Source organism: Meleagris gallopavo, chromosome 9 (genome assembly GCF_000146605.3).
Source record: "Meleagris gallopavo isolate NT-WF06-2002-E0010 breed Aviagen turkey brand Nicholas breeding stock chromosome 9, Turkey_5.1, whole genome shotgun sequence".
Classification (NCBI taxonomy): domain Eukaryota; kingdom Metazoa; phylum Chordata; class Aves; order Galliformes; family Phasianidae; genus Meleagris; species Meleagris gallopavo.
This window is the reverse complement of record NC_015019.2, coordinates 2,234,631-2,239,948: the sequence shown is the minus strand read 5'-3', so window position 1 is coordinate 2,239,948 and position 5,318 is coordinate 2,234,631. Positions and strand designations below refer to the sequence as shown.

At 50.2% G+C, this 5,318-nt stretch overlaps 1 long non-coding RNA gene across 1 annotated transcript; it reads left to right on the top strand.

The window, feature by feature from the left end:
* The first annotated feature begins 559 nt into the window (after window positions 1–559).
* Window positions 560–5,109, top strand: LOC116216940. The gene is made up of 3 exons (XR_004160678.1): window positions 560–1,293; window positions 2,665–2,789; window positions 3,946–5,109. It is a non-coding gene; the product is annotated as an uncharacterized LOC116216940 (long non-coding RNA).
* Window positions 5,110–5,318: the final 209 nt, after the last annotated feature.

Genomic DNA, 5,318 nt, shown 5'->3' with positions numbered 1-5,318 from the left:
GCAGGACAGAGGCAGTGCCCAGCAGGCAGCCAAAGGGGACGAGGAAGGCAGACTCTGCCTCACCCGCTCTGCAGCACCCAGGTTCAGCAGCACCCACAGTGTGGTTCCAGTCCCTCAAACCTAGGTGCAGGCCAGGGTTAGTTGCAGGGAGCAGCCGTGCCTCTGCTCCCTCACTGCACACCCCCACCTCCCCAGGGCACACACACAGAAAATGCTCAGCACTCTGGGATGTCTGCCAGGAAAGCATAATCAAATGTAAACCAAAGCTCACTCCCTAAAAGCACAGCTTCGCCTGCTTTCTTGCACATTTCCCTTCCTGCGCTGCCTTTCTCTCATTCTTTCCTTTTGCCCATGGCTCAGGTATGGCTGTGGGTGCCCCACTTCCAGCACTGCTTCCACTTCCTGCATCACATCAGCTCCGGGGTTATTCCCCCTGTTCTTTGGGCTCCGGAATGGCACCAAAGCTGAGCCCAAGTCAACTCAGCCTCACCCTGTTACCATAAAGTGGTTGATCAAAAAACTGTCTAAGACTCAAGTTGGAGTGTTAGAAATTAAGCATTCTTTAATATCAGCTCTGGATATGTGGAGGATACTCTCCTCCTATCACACATAATTGTACAAAAAGGTCTTTTTGTTTACACGCATTCAGAGGCCTTCCCAGAGGTATGTACATATTCCATACAAAGACTCCCCAAACCTTCCTCATCCATACAAAGGCTCGGGAACCACAAGGTTATGCATTACAGGACTTAGCAAGCTGCAGCTTGCATCAATCTCAGCCTGCCACCACTCCTGGTGGCTCTCAAAGCAGTGCAAACCACAGCAGCAGCACAATGCCTTCAGCAGGACAGAGCCCTGCAGCACGTCCTGGCACGGCTGCACGGCTGTGCACCCAACAAGAACATTTTTGCAGAGCTCCACAAGGGCTCACACTGTTGCATCCCTTGCTCTAGAAAGTGCTCAGCCATCAGCAGTGCTTTCTGTTGGCCCCTGGGAGCTGAGTTTGAGTTCCCAACAGGAGCGGAGGAAAAAGGCAGCGGGTGTTGTTTCTTCCATCCCCCCGCACAGAGCTGGCAGCTCTCCTGCCTCTCTTATCTTCCACCGAACACAGCACTGAATGAGCATTTTCCAGCATGTGAGTTGCAGCTGGAGGCCTGTGTGTAAATAATAAATGCATAAACAGAGAAGGAGCAAAGCATGAGGCCAGGGGATGAACCTCGGCGTAATTGGAAGGATGGCGTTCGGCGGGCAGGAGGGGAGCGCGGCGCTTTAAGCGGAATACAAATACCTGAGGTAACACAAATAGCTCAGGTGGGTTTCTCATTTTCTTAGTCCAGGGAAGGAAGGCCTCCTCATGTGGCTGAACACAGCAGCGATTTGCTGTCACTGTGGGCACTGGGGGCTGTGATGGGCGCTCACTGCGCCTCGGGGGGAGAGGGAGCCTCGCTCTGCGGCAGTGACCGCACCGATATCCTCCTTTCTTAAGGCAATAACCTAATAAAAGTTGACAATAGCATCTGTTCCCAGGGTTTGAGCTGCATCTAGATCAGGAATGCAGTGATTCCAGCAGGCGGAAACAAGATTGTGATGAAAGGAGATAAGATGGAAAAACACCATCCGGTAAATACAGGAAGGAAAGGTTGAGGCCATGACAGTAATGAGAGATTTAAATTCCTACTCCAAATCAGATTGATCTGGGATCATACCTGGGCTCTCCGATCTATTGACTGGACAAGTTTTCTTGTGCTGTCTGGGGGGCTCTGATGCCTGTCCCTGCTTTAGCCTCCACACTCCTCTTAGGTCTGCTGGGAGAATGCTGATTGAGGGGAGAGGCCATGGGCTTCAGGCTTGCTGCACTCTCCTGAGCAGAAAGTTCACGGTGAGATGGAGAGCACAGGGGCAGGAGAGCTCCACACCAGAAAGTCAGAAAGAAATCACCTGTGGATGTTGAGAAATATGGGGCTGCTTTGTTCCCTGGAAAACCTCTTTGCACCAGGCAATCCTGCGAGGTATTTCTGCACTTCCTATTCCATCCCTGAATGCTTTGGGTCCTGATGGGGCAGATGAGATGTTTTCCCAGGAGGAGGTTTCTGCCTCATATTGCAGAACAGGTAGAGCTCCATGCACATGCACATCAACCCTACTGTGCACTGTGCATGCATTGCATCACGCACATACTCGACCCCCAGCAGCCCTTCCCAGGGGGGTAAGGAGCTGAGGGCCAGGGGTTGCCCCACAGCCACTGTCCTCCAGCATCGCCCCCAAGGCTGTGACGTCATACGTGGAGGAAATGACCTCATCGGAAGGGCAGCAGAAGACACCCAGATGCCAGGTGATGGATTCAGAAATACTGCGCCCATTTTCATGCAAATGTCCTTAATGGTAAAGAATGAGGGGGAAGAGGAAAACACAGAGAAAACTGATGTGTCGACAGAATTGTTTCTATACAGAATATTTTTCAAAGACTTCAATAAGGGAGTATGCACAAAGAAAACACAGCTGCATCTTCATTCATGAAAGGAAGGAGGCTGGGTCTGCAGCTATCAATCTCTGCTGGGCGGGGGTGCAACATCAGGGACTGATTGGGGCAGATAATGCAAGCATTTTTCCGCAAATATTTGCTGGCTGAGATGAGTTTGCTTTTGCTGCTTCTTCCCCCTTTAGTATCCCAGCTCCACAAACATTAGCACCGTCAACTTTTTCTGGCAAGAACGCTCGCAGTGGGAGACTTCAACAGCTGATTCGTTGAGGATCTGCAGGAAAGAGAGTTCTGAAGGCAAACGCGATTGGTAAGAGCTCGTCACATTCAGCACAAACAGTGCCATGAGCCTCGTGTGGCCAACTGCAGCACAGCTCCCGTGCTGCTGATGGAGCCTGGCGTTGCCACAGGCAGGGCCAGCCCTGGGTGCACACTGCCCTGGGAGCACAGCGAGCTGCTGGGAGCTGCTCGTGTCCCACAAGCCCACACCAATACATGGCTCTGTCAGCCTGGTGTGGGGAAGTGCTGACTGGAGTCAACACCAGGTGTTCAGAAGAACATCCAGCAGTTGGGATCTGAAATGCTTTTTGATCCCCAGATCACGTGGATGCCATTGCACAGAAGTTCCCCTGTGACGCTGATGCCCCATTGTGGTTCTGCTGGAGCTGCAGACCCCAGGAAGTGTTCCTCACTTCCCAGCTCAGAGCTTTCATTTGTCATTCTGGGCAGAATCTGGAGGAACAAAGACGTCTGGGGGAAGAATAGAGAGCAGGATTGCCAGGCTGCTAAAAAACTGCCCTTAAGTGGGCATTCACACCCCAATCCAAAGCTGGAGTTAAGGCCTCGGGAGGAGATTCTGAGTCCGACTTTCACTTCCTACCTTTTCTGCCTCACTTTCTGCTTTGCAGTGCTATTTGGGAAAAGTGCTGTAACATTTTGCACCTGGCACTGCTGAGTTCATGCCAGCCACCAGCACTGCATGGAGAGACCCAGCAACAGTGGGGCAGGAGTGGGACGATGCTGTGGGATGATGCTATCGGGCAATGCCAGGTGCTGCTCCCAGATGCTCCCCATGTCGTCCCCATACTGTCTCTTTTCTGCTCTGCACTTCCATTGTCTTCCTTCATTTGCCCCAATATTTTGTTTTTTGGACTGTTTAAGACAGTGTTCCAAAGGGTCTGCACCATTTCTTTCAATTAACCTTCATATCAAAGAGATTGCTCTGTGTTCAGCAAGTGTTTTCGGAGTAAATGCTAAAAAAACACCATCTAGATTTTTCTTTCTTTCTCTGTTATGCCTGGTGGCATCAACACATGCCTGTCACAGCTCTTTCATTCCTAAAGCAGCTCCATCTTTAACTCATATTTCTTTCTTCTTTTCTTTTTTTTTTTTTAATTTTATTGTGCAGACACTCATGTTTTCCTGCCCCCTCGTTCTGATGTCTTCAAAATGTTTTCTCTTTCCAGCTTCCCATCCGACAGCAGCATGAATCCACCCATGCTCAGGGGAAATGATTGAATTCTCCTCCTTTACTGGGAGAGCAGTGTACTCTCCTTGAAGCCACAACAGAAATCCTGCTTCAAACCATGCCATGTTTTCTTCTCCCTCCATCAGAACTGAATTGTTTCTCCCAGGCTGGTCAGTGAGCTCAGCGCATCTCTGGTCCCATCCATGCCCAGTGCAAAGAGAGACTGCGAAGAGAGGCTGCCCTGAGCCACAGTGCCTCTGCAGAGCGCCCTGCACAGGGCTGAGCAGCCGTAATTACAGCTCTTCAAAGGCCTGGCTCTCTGGGCAATCTAGCGTGGCCAAATCTGTGTTGTTTTTAATTAAAAGTTTCAGAAAGTCAGGCCTGTTAGGTCAAAGGAATGCTCTATTGCTCCGGCCCATCTTCTGCTTGGAAATTGTTTAGCTGGGCATATTTTTCCCCCTTTTTAATTAAAGCTGAATTAAAATACAGGTTATTTGGGAGTGGAGCTAATGACCATGAAACCCAGTTTGCATTTGCTGAACCTTGTACCCTGTGCCACGGGTCCGATGACTCCAGCAGATGGGTCCAGCACAGGGATGCTGCCATCTCCCCAGGTCCCATTACCAGCGCTCAGCCCAGGGCTGCTGTCCCTGCCCATGCTGTGCTCATGGCGCTGCAACGGCTGCGTGGGAATGTGGGGTCCTGGTGATGAGCGGCTCCCTCACAGACACAGTCATCCACAAATCCACCCCACGCTCTGCTCATGATGAGGGATGTCAGGCAGCGTTATAGAAGCAGTTACTTCATTTGGGGTAAAAGGCACACGTGAAAAAACCCTACACGCAGAGAAAGCGTTTTCATTCAGCTTGTGGAGCATCTCCCCCAATGCAGAGCACATTGGCTGCTGTTATTTGCAGTTCTGATCCTGGCGCTTGTGGGAATTAATGGCTGTAGGTTTTGAAATGCAATTATAGGCTTTGCAGTGGTAATTTTGTTTTTATTTCCCACTGCGTTTGCTGTTGCTCTGCGGAGAGGAGAGGCTTTAGTTAAAACTCATGTAGCACAAGCGTACCTACAATTTGTTTGCTTTTTCTAGAAACTTTTTCCTTTCCCTTTGTGGGCTGTCAGTCCATGGGATGTTTTGTTTCCTTCTCAACACAAATAAATGTCTGGGACCTCAGTGCTTCGGCCTGGTAATCAGATCCAGGAGCTCTCACCTTTGGGTCGTAGCTCAGGCGCTTCGCTTCCTGCATGATCCATGAAGTCAATGGAGATAGTTGATTTCTGGGGGAAAAATGACCAAAGCTGAATCTGTTTGGAAATAATTTTGCTTGGTTTTGGTTTTTCACAAATCTCTCCTGGAGAGCAACA